Source organism: Felis catus, chromosome B3, assembly GCF_018350175.1.
Source record: "Felis catus isolate Fca126 chromosome B3, F.catus_Fca126_mat1.0, whole genome shotgun sequence".
NCBI lineage: Eukaryota > Metazoa > Chordata > Mammalia > Carnivora > Felidae > Felis > Felis catus.
In genome coordinates this window covers 111,445,632-111,457,678 of record NC_058373.1, presented here as the reverse complement: position 1 = coordinate 111,457,678, position 12,047 = coordinate 111,445,632, and the positions used below count along the sequence as shown (strand labels likewise).

The window sequence follows — 12,047 nt, the reverse complement described above, 5'->3', positions numbered from 1 at the left end:
AGCAGAAGGTTATTTGATCTGATAAAAACAAAGAATTCCAAACACAAGAGCCCATATAAGAAAGTGTACTTCATCACATAATAGATTCCTTACTATGAGAAACAGTCAAGCCAATTCTGGGACCCTGTAAAAGATATCTTCAACAGGGTTGGAATAAATGTTGCTCCCAGGTTTCACTTTAATCATCTATGTCCCTGTCAAGGTATCCAACCCAGATGTTAAAATCTAGAACCTATCCCATTGACAATACTCATCAAATCTAAAACTGTACATTCTTTGTGGCACTTTGACTCAGCTACTGATTCATGTCTGTACACCTAAAAAATCAACAAGCTCCCACCTGCAACTATTAGAGAGCCCAAGTTTAGACTTTCATCACACTGCAACATAAGTTAAAAATCTGTCCACTCTTACCTAAAGAAAGGCTCAAAAAAGCAGGAGATATATAAGAAAAGGTCAAAATGCTCATTTGTCACTTGTAGCATACCAAGTCTTAAGGACTTTGAGAAGATTCAGGTGGGTAGCTCTTTAACTTAAGCCAAAATCTGGGTCAGCCTCTCATTACCCTCTTCATATTCTGTCATACACTGTAGACATTTGCATTATGTATTTTATTTCTTTCTTCCCCAAATTACACTAAACGTATCTTACAGGCAAGGACTATATCTTCCTGAATTCAAAAGTCCACAACCCTCGTTCTGATATATTGGATACTCAACTATTTGTCATGCTGGATTGAAAACAACAGTTATAAAAACAATATCATTTGCCTTTGTGAAATCTTCAGTTTTTAGAACATTTTCATGTGAGTTCATCTGATTGTCTCAACAATCCTATAGTCACATCCAAGACCTAGTCTCCTTTTTCATGAAGTACCTTAACTAAAGCTCATAAATCGACGTAACTTATTCAAACTCATTCACTTTTGTATGTCTTAATAGGAAAACTTTTAGTGCAAGGCCATGCTGGTCGTTGGTGACAAAGCCAGAATTGCATGAACTGTATCACACCACACTACAACATGAGCCTTTTTCAGAGAGAACCAGTAGAGGAAGGAAGAAGACAAAAGAAAAGACAGTGACAACAGTAAGTTTTGGTAATGAGATAAATGGATAGCCAGTTCTTAAATAAAATTAAATTATTTTTCACATTTCATTTTTCCTCTCTTATTAAAGTTTCAAAGTTTTATTTTCCTTCCTAAAAGTTTCTATTAAGTTTCTTACTTCATATAATTAATCATATCTTCATCATTAAAATTATACTCAATCTCAAATAAGCCAATCTATGTTTTAAAAGTTATACAATTTGGGGGCCCTTGGGTGGCTCAGTCAGTTAAGCGTCCAATTCTTGGTTTTGGCTCAGGTCACAATCTCACAGGTTCGTGAGTCTGAGTTCCAGTTGGGCTCCTCACTGACAGCAGGGAGCCTGCTTGGGATTCTCTCTCTGCCCCTTCCCCACCTGTGTGTACATGCGCGCGCGCGCGCGCGCGCGCACACACACACACACACACACACACACACACACACATACACACACACTCTCTCTCTCTCTCTCTCTCTCTCAACTTAAAAAAAAAAAAGTTATGTAATTTTGTAAATATAGTTTCTTTACTCTGTCTTAATGAACGTATTTAACTATTCATTTGAATTCACCAGTATTCTCTGAAGTGGCTTTGGTTCAATTTTCTCTCTCTAAAAATACCCTACTATATAAGTCCACACATCCTGCTGATATTACCACTTAAACTCATGTGAGGAAAGAACTGGCAGTTTCTCTCTAAAAGCACCTACAATGAGCAATCAATCAACATTAGCTGACATCCAAGATTACAACAGCAAAGTTAACTTGCTACCTTTCGTCACTCCTGAGTTCATATTTAGAATGTCCTATAAATCTGTTTAACCAATGACTTAATGTAATTCAACTTCTTTGAATCTGTTTCCTTGTGTGTAATAAGAAAATTGGTCTAGATCTTTGGAACTTCTTTAAGATCTAAAGAGTTCCCAAGGGAATCTACCCCCAAAGCCAAGAGCACACTGTACACACTATAGGTTAACCAATTTGACAACAAATTATATTAAAATAAATAAATAAATAAAATACTGGACAGAATAAGTAAATAAATAAAAATAATTTTAATAAAGTTAATTAATTAATTAATTAAAGACTTCCTAAGTCTGGAGATTTAAATCCAACTTTATTCACCCTCTAAAAGTTGATTTCTTAAATTAATGCACATACTTGCACCTTTTCTACCCACTGTACTTAAAGGTAAGAACCATACATTTTTTAACATGGTGGTATATACATATAGATATGTTTCATTTGCTTTCCTACCTGAAAGTGTTGAATTGTTAGCTTTGGCAAAAGACTCTTTGAATTTCCTTATGTGTGATTCAACAGCAAATGACTACAATTTTAAACCAATTCTGAAAATATAACCCTGAAAAATTATGGTTAGAATCGAAGTTATGTTATGTAGCTCATGATCGACATTTCATAACTAACATCTGCAAAAGAGATGGCAATTAGTTGAGACAGTGAGACTGGCCCCAAACCTTGCTCTTAGCCACGGTTTTCATAACCCTTTTATCCAATCCTTGACTAATTGAAAACTAGACCTTAGAATGACATCTATATCCCTAAATCATAAAGCCACAGGAAGAGAGAATCAGAGGACGACCAACAAGGATGTATATTTAACTTCTTGTTTATAACAGAACTTGCTCCAAAAATTAACAGATTTACCAAATTGTTTTTAGACAAGGTTAAAGTCAATTTCCTAATAGAGTAAAATTTGAAGAAATATTTTTGAAAAAAATTTTGAAGTAAAATTTGAAGAAAAACATAGATGTAAGGTTTTGCAGATATTTCCAGTCAACTTGTAATAATATCAACATTACGTCAAATTTAGAATATAAAAACTATTATCCCCATAAATAGTTTTAGCAGATGCCAGAGTCTTGATAAAAATCATTAAAGTGTGTTTGGAATACATGTATATCTATAAAATTAAATACAGAAACAAGCTGATAAAAATCATTTAACTGTGCATAGAGCAATAGAACTAAAAAGGTTCCAGAAACCTTAATGAAGAGTCACATATAATCATCACATCTGCATGCAGTTAAACATATGGCACTCCAGTTTCGGGAATCCTGAGCTCACCAAAACTTTTACAACTAAATTTGGGTTACTTGGGGTAAGGGAAAGAGATGCGAAAGGAGAGTGAGGAGCCTTTCAAAACCCCTATTTTGACTAAATCTGCAGCTGTAATTACAGCTGTTCTGAAGCTTTCTTGTAACTGCCTAATTACATTTTTTTTTAATAATAACAACCAAAAGTAGGCTTAACAAACTGAAGAATGATAGGAGGACTCCATAGTTAAAAGCTATTTTTTATATAAAATTAATTTCCTATTGTTTTTGCTCTGCAACTAATAGATTAAAAATTGTTACATAAGCGTAAGAAGCTTTCTCAACTTCCTTGAGTTGTGGAATTCTCAATTTTTTTTTAACATTGAAAAGTACATTAGAAAGTACACTGCACTTCTTTCCTTCAGTAATTTTGCAGAAACTCTCATTTTATGTTTCTTCTCTTTCACCATGCCATTTATTTTACGTAACTATGAGACGAGTATGACACAAGTTAGATTTATGTACGATTTCAATAAACACAAAGCAGCCTTTTGCTATCATTCCAAACATACCATAGTCTACCCTCCACTCTTTTCCATAGGGTATACATTTCAAGACCTCCAGTGGACTAAAAGTGCAGATAGCACCAAACCCTATATATACTATGTTTGTTCCTATACATGTAGACCAATGATGATGTTTAATTTATAAACAAGACACAGTAAGAAATTAACAATAGTTGAAAATAAAACAGATTGTAACAATATGCCATAATAAAAATAACGTGAATATGGCCTCTCTTTCTGAAAATACATTTTACCATCCCTTTTCTTGTAATGATGTAAGATGATATAATGCCTACATGATGAGATAAAGTGAGGTAACAACACAGGCACTGTGACAAAGCATTAGGCTACTACTGACCTTCTGACGTTAGAAGGAGAGTCATCTGCTTATAGACTGGTTGACTCTGGGTAACTGAAAACATGAAAAGGAAAACTGTGGATAAGGGGGAACTACTGGAACTACTGTATTTTCTAATGGTATATTTACTAAAAAAGTTACATCGTGCAGAAAATGAAGTTATATACCTCTTAAGACTCACTTATGTGTTATATTTTAGACATCACTGGCATCCCAGTTAATTCACTATATTGTTATTCGTTCAAAGGGATAACATTTGAAAATCACAAATCTGATTCTAGTCAAAGATGGCAACAAAATCTCAAACTCACATCCTCTCACAGACATATTAAATCTACAGCTAAACATGAAACAAGTCCTGCTGAAAGAAATCCAAAGGACAAATAAGAAAAAACATACATTGAATGGGTAGGAGAAGCTGAGAAACACTCTCTCCATAAACCCCACTCCCAGCAGACTGACATACAACTGAGAGGGAATTCACAACCACCAGCTTCTCCCTGAGGAGTAAAGGGTTTCAACCCACATCTAGTGCCCCAACTTTTAAGACTTCTAACTCAGGGATGAGCCCCCAAAACATCTAGCTCTAAAAGCCATCGGGGCTTGTGTTCCCAAGACCCAGAAAGCTACAGCAAATAAACAGTTCTTGGTGGGCTTCAGGGACTCACTGTGGCTATGCGTCTAAGACTCAGAACAGAGGCAACAGACAAAAATGCCCATCTACCAGCCTTTCCTGAAACAGGCCTATTTGGCTACCTTAAAAGGTGCAGCCTTAGGGTAAGGCTTCTCATTTAACACACATCTAGGGATCAGCTGTAATTCTCTCTAGAGACCAAGAAAGCCAGTGGGCACCATCTTTGTGTTCTCTCTCTGCCCAGCAACCAGTCACTGGTATCTTCCTGAAAGGAATTTGCATACACATTTGGTGCCTGGGCTTTGCAACTTCTGCCCAAAAGACACACCCTGTGATAGCCCAACTCTGGTGGCCAGTGAGTCTTGCATTAGCAGACTCAACAATCCTCAACAGGATTGTAGCAAACAAATAAATAGTTCTTAACTAGCTATCTCCCCAGGGCTCAACACACAGGAAGGAGACAGAAACACCCATCTCCCCAGTCATTCCCAGAAAGAAGCCTATTTACATAATTTAAAAGCTGCTGCCAGAGGATGAGGCTTCTAATTTAGCATACATCTACAGACGGATGTCAGTCCTGCATGAAAACTGGGAAGCCAGCAGACACCAAATGTGCATTCCCCTAGTAGATCACTATAAATCACAAACAGCTTCCTGGAAGGAGCTTGTACACACATCTGGCACTCTGAGTACCGTGGCTTCTACCCAGGGGATACACTACTTGATTGCTTGGTTCTGGAAGCAAGCAAGGATGGCATTCACAGGTCCCATAAGACAAAAGCAAACAAATAGTTCTTAAGTTTCTTAATTGGCTAACCCCCAGAGCTCAGAACAAAGGGAAGAGAGGGAAACACCCAGATCCCAGTCTTGCCCTGAAAGACACATCTACTTGCATACTTAAAAGCTGCTACCTGATACCTGAGGAGCAGCTGGGTGGCTAAGTTGGTTAAGCATCCGACTTTGGCTCAGGTCGTGATTTCACAGTTTGTGACTTCAAGCCCAGCATCAGGCTCTGTGCTGACAGCTTGCTCAGAGCCTGGAGGATGCTCCAAATTCTGTCTCCCTTTCTCTCTGCCCTTCCCCCACTCACACTCTGTCTCTGTCTCTCTCAAAAATAAACATTAAAAAAAATTTTTTTTAAGCTGCTACCTGAGGGTCCAGCTTTCATTCAGCCAGCATATAGGTGGTGACTGATCCTCCACTTGAGGACACTGAAAGATCCTGAAATACTCTCAACTACTGGGAGTCATGAAGAAGGCAGCTTGGACAACCACAAAGGTCTGAGAAACAACCAAGAGCTAGGGCCAGGCTGAATAAGATTCAGCATCTACATGAGACCATTCCATCAAGACTGGGACATGTGACTGTTTTATCTAATGCACAGAAGCCAACACAGAGAATTAAGAAAAATGAAGAAACAGAGAAATATATTACAAACAAAAAAAATGAAACCTCTGAAACAGATCTTAATAAAAGGGAAAGAAGTGATTTACCTGATAAAAAGAGAAAGGGGCTGAAAGCCTATTCAAATAAATAATGGCTGAAAACTTTCCTAACACAGGAAAAGAAAAAGACCTCCAGATATAGGAAGCCCACAGAATCTCAAACAAGGTAAATCCAAACCAAGATACACTATAATTAAATTGTCAAAAGTTGAAGACAAGGACAGAATCTTAAAGGCAGCAAAAGAAAAATTTATGTTATGTAAAAACATATGTAAAATAAGATTACCAGCAGATTTTTCAGCAAAATCTGAAAAACTTTTGCAGGTAATAAGTTCAATGAAGGTGCTAAAGAAAAAACTACCAACCTAAAATATTCTACCCAGCAAAGTTGTCCTATAGAGTTGAAGGAGAAATAAAAAGTTTTCTAGGAAAGTAGAAGTTTAAGGAGTTCATCAATACTAGACCAGCTTTGTAATAAATGTTAAGATGACTTCTTCAAGCTGCAAACAAAAGGATGAAACAAATTAGTAACAAGAAAACAAAGAATAAATCTCCCTGGTAAAGGTAAATACTGTTCATAGTTAAAATCAGATTAACATAATTCGTAACGAAGGTAGGTAAATCACTCGTAAATCTAATATGAAGCCTAAAAGACAAAAATAATATAATTTGTTAATGGATACACAACGTAAAAAGATGTCAATTATAATATCAAAAACAAAATGCACTGAGGTATAGTAAAGAGAGCTTTAGTATGCATTTGACATAAGTTGATATCAAATTAAAACAGACTATCACAAATATAAAATGTTTTACATAAGCCTCATGGTAACCAGAAAGCAAAAACCTGTAACATATATACAAAAGGTAAACAAAAAGAAATCTAAGCACACCACTATAGACAAGTATCAAATCACAAAGAGATTTAAAAAAGGAACAAAGGAATTACAAAACAGCAAGAAACTATTAACAAAATGACAGTTAAGTCCATATCCATCTATAATTACTTTAAATGTAAGGGACTAAGTTCTCTTATATGTCTTAAGGATATATACAGATTGAAAGGAAAGGGATGGAAAAAGATATTCCAGGCAAAAGAAAACTAAAAGAAAGCAAGAATATTTACACTTACATCACACAAAATAGCATTCCCAGCAAAAGAGTGCATTTGAGACAAAGAAGGTAATTATATAAGACTAAAGGGGTCAATCCAACAAGTGGTTGTAGGATTTTAAAATATTTATCTATCCAACATGGAAGCACCTAAATATATAAAGCAAATAGTAACAGACCTGAAGGGAGAAATAGACAACAATGCAATAATAGTAGAAACCTTAATACCTCAGTTTCAAAAATGGATAGATCATCTAGAAAGAATATCAATATGAAAACACTGGACTTAAGACTTAAACTACACATTAGATCGTATGGACACAAAAGAAATTTATAAGACATTGTAACAGTAAGAGAATACTTAAGTACACATGAACATTCTCCAGGATACAACATGTTAGGCCACAAAACAAGTCTTAATAAATTTTTAAAAATGAAATCTTATTAAGCATCTTTTCTATAGTATCAAACTAGTAATCAATTACAAGAAGAAACCTGGAACATTGACAAATATGTGAAGATTAAACAACATGCTATTGAACTACAAATGGATCAAAGAAAAAATAAAAACATTATCTTTAGACAAATTAATATGGAAATACACAATACAAAAGCTTAAGGGATGCAGCAAAAGCATTTCTAAGAGGGATGTTCAAAATAATAAATACCAACATTAAGAAATAATAAAAAACTCAAATAAACAACCTAACTTTACACATCAGGGAACTAGAAACATAAAATGAAACTAAGCCCAAAGTTAGTCAAAGGAAGAAGAAAAAAAAAAAAAAAAGGAAGAAAGGAATGAAATAGAAATAAATGAAATAAAAATTTTAAAAAAAATCAATGAAACTAAAAGCTGGTTTTTTGAAAAGATAGACATTTAGCTAGACCAACCAAGAAAACTGAGAAAGAACTCAAATAAAATCATAAATGAATGAAGAGACATTACAGCTTGTATCACACATATACAAAAGATCATAAGAGACTACTACAAACAATTACACACCAACAAATCGGACAACCTAAAAAATGGACAAATTCTTAGAAATACACCAACCTGCCAAGGCTGAATCAAGAAAAAATAGAAAATCTGAACAGAACATTTACTAACAAGATTTAATAAGTAATCAAAAACCTCCCTACAAAAAATTCAGGACCAGATGGCTTTACTGGTAAATTCTACCAAACATTTAAAGAAGAATTAATACCAAACTTTCTCAAAAATCTTCCCAAAAATTGAAGAGAATGGAAGAAATTCATTTTACAAGGCCAGCATTACCCTGATATCAAAACCAAACAAGGACACTACAAAAAAGAAAACTACAGGCCAATACCCCTGATGAACATGAATGCAAAAATCCCCAACAAAATATTAGCCAACAGAATTCAACAACACATTCAAAAGATCATTCACTATGATCAAGTTGGTTTTATTCCTGTGATGCAACAATGGTTCAATATAGGCAAATCAATAAATGTAATATAGCACACACAAAATGAAGGATAAAATTCATATTATCATCTCAATAGATGAAAAATATATTTTAAAAAATTCAACATTCTTTCATAATAAAAACTCTCAACAAACTGAATATAGTGGAAACATACCTCAAGAAAATAAAAGCCACATATGACAAGCCCACAGTTAACACCATACTCAATGGTGAAAAGCTGCAAGTTTTTCCTCTAAGATCAGGAACAAGACAAAGATGTCCACTCTCATTACTTTCATTCAACACAGTACTGGAAGTCCTAGCCAGAGCCATTAGGCAAGAAAAAGAAGTAAGACATCCAAATTGGAAAGGAGTTCATAGAACTCACCATTTGCAGTAATATGATATTATATATAAAAAAATACTAACACTCCACACACACACACAGAAAAAAAACCTGTTAGAACCAATCAACAAGTTCAGTAAAGATGCAATATACAATATGCAAAATACAATATACAAATATCACTAAGAACAAGTTAGAAACAGAAATTAAGAAAATCCCATTCACAACTGCATCAAAAAAAAAAAAAAAGAAAATACTTAGCAATAAATTAGCAAAGGAGGTGAAAGACTTGTACATGAAAACTATAAGACACTAATGAAAGAAACTGAAGAAGACACAAATAAATGCAAAGTACAAAAAAAAACCTGTGCTTACAGACTGGAAGAATTAATATCGCTAAAATGGCCAAATAGTCTAAAGCAATCTACAAATTCAATGCAATCCCTATCAAAATTCCAATGGCATTTTTCTCAGAACTAACAAATCATAAATTTTGTATTGAACCACAAAAGACCCCAAAGAGCCACAGCAATCTTAAGAACAAATCTAGAGGCCTCATACTTCCCAATTTCAAATTATATTACAAAGCTATAGTAATCAACACAGTATAATACTGACATAAAAAAAAGATGGGGCACCTGGGTGGTCCAGTCTGTTAAGCATCTAACTCTTGATTTCAGCTCAGGTAATGATCTCATGGTTTGCAAGACAGACCCCAGTGTCAGCGTCTCTGCTCATAGCACAGAGCCTGCTTGGGATTCTCTCCCTTCCTCCCTCTCTATCTCTCTCTCTCTCTCTCTCTCTCTCTCTCTCTCTCTCTGCCCCTCCCACACTATCTCTCTCTCAAAATAAATAAACTTAAAAAAAACACACACAAACCAATGGGACAAAATAGAGAGCTCTGAAATAAACTCATGCATATATGGTCAATTAATATTTGACAAGTCAAGAATAAAGACCTGAAATGATAAAACTCTTAGAAGGTAACATAGGGGGCAAGTTCCTTGACATCAGTCTTGACAATGATGTTTTCAACTTCAAAACACCAAAAGTAAAAGTGACAAAAGCAAAAACAAACAAATGGGACTTTATCAAAAAGTTTCTGCAAAGCAAGGGAAATCACCAATTAAATAAAGAGGAAACCTATGGAATGGAAGAAAATATTCTCAAACCATATACCTGATAACGGGTTAATAACCAAAATATACAAAGAACTCATACTACTGAATAACAAAACAAAACAAAAATACCTGATTAAAAAACTGACATTTTTTTCCATAGAAGACCTACAAATGGCTATTAGGTATGTGAAAAGGTGCTCAGCATCACTAGTCATCACCAAATACAAATCAAAACTACAATGAGATATCACCTCACACATGTTACAATGGCTCTCATCAAAAAGAAAAGTGCTTTAACAAGTGTTGGTGGCACTGTAAACTGATGCAGCATACCATGGAGAATGTATGGAGTTTTCCTCAAAAATTAAAAATAGAATTACCCAAATGATCCAGACATCCCTCTTCTAGGTATACATCCAAAGGAAATGAAAACAGGATTTCAAAGAGATACCTGTATTCCCATGTTCACTGCAATATCATTCTCAATAGCCAACATATGGAAACAACCCAAGTGTCCATCAACAGATGAATGAATAAAGATGTGGTATGTGAGTGTGTGTGTGTTTGTGTGTGTGTGTGTGTGTGTGTGTGTGTGTGTAATGCATTATTCATTCATGAGGAAAAAAAGAAATCCTCCCATTTCCAACATAATGAATAAGTCTTGAGAGTATTATATTAAGTAAAATAAGTCACAGAGAGAGAAAATACTACATGGTATCACTTATATGTGAAATTAAAAAAAAAAAAATCAAACTCATAGTAACAGAGGGTAGAAAAGTGGTTGCCAGGGACTGGGTGATGAGGGAAACAGGGAGAGGGTGGTAAAGGAGTACAGACTTCCAGCTATGAGATGAATAAAGTCTGAGGATCTAATGTAAAGCATGATTGCTATGGTTGATAATACTGCATTATATAAGTACTAAGAGAGACTATATGAACTCACCATTATGCATATATTAAATATTTTACAATATATGTCAATTATACTTCAATAAAGCAGAATAAAACTGAAAAAGATCACAAATCTATGGAACTTTTTAAATAATTGATTTGTTAATTTTTAAAATGCTCTAAATGACTGAGATTTTACATTGCATGTTTTTATTTCTATCTGTGGGTAGCAGGAATTTCTACAAAAACATCAAGAATAAATGAAGGTATTTTCTTGAGAAGAAATAAAGGATAAAGAAGCTTTTCAGAGTTCCCAAGATTTAAAGATATGGAGACTATAAAAGATACTTTCCAGAAAATTAAAGAAAGCTATGACAGTGGCATTTGTATCATATCACCAAATGTTATGAGTGGAAGAGAATGAGATTTAAAAAGTAGAATAATAGGTAGAAAAGATTCTCACCAGTGACGTACTATTTAGTTGTAGATAAATCTTATCTAACTTCCTCTGAATACCAAAAAAAGAAAGCCACATTATGGAACTTTTTGTGATATTTTGCAGAACAAATAAAACCATAAATAACATTATCATAATTTACGGAAAGTGCTTAACTATACATGAAAATACTAAAATATTGATTATATCTTAAACATTTACCCTGAGAGCTTCACAGTAAATCAAATATATTTTCCACAGTTATGGTAAGTACATCCATGTAGAAATAGCAGATATGCCATTCTTCATATATGTATTTCTTTCATTCAAGCCAGTTTAAAAAGTACAAGGTCTATGGTGAGCTTGATTAGGAAAAAATAAGAAACTTGCCTCACTTTCTATATTCTAAAAATTAGAATGAAAAGCCCCAATAATCCTAAATATAGTGGTCAAATATTCATATTTTCTCAATGTCTGAATAGGCCAAAGTCTTCCTTGGATGCTAACTAAGGCAATCTTGCATTTAAATTAAAAGCTAAGCATTACAAAAGGGACACAGGAAGCCAC

General features: G+C 34.4%; 1 protein-coding gene across 16 annotated transcripts in view; it reads right to left on the bottom strand.

Annotated features, from left to right (window-relative positions):
* FUT8 (fucosyltransferase 8) overlaps nucleotides 1-12,047 on the bottom strand; it is a 312,310-nt gene that overhangs the window by 220,154 nt on the left and 80,109 nt on the right. For 5 of the 16 annotated variants that reach the window (XM_045060078.1, XM_045060079.1, XM_019833146.3 and 2 more), the window contains exon 3: nucleotides 4,062-4,115. The exons of 10 other annotated variants lie outside the window; for them this stretch is intronic. The gene's annotated coding sequence lies outside the window, so the exon portion shown is untranslated. Of the gene's footprint in view, nucleotides 1-2,337; nucleotides 2,359-4,061; nucleotides 4,116-12,047 lie in introns of those variants that run through there. One more of the 16 variants, XM_045060077.1, reaches the window with a different exon arrangement.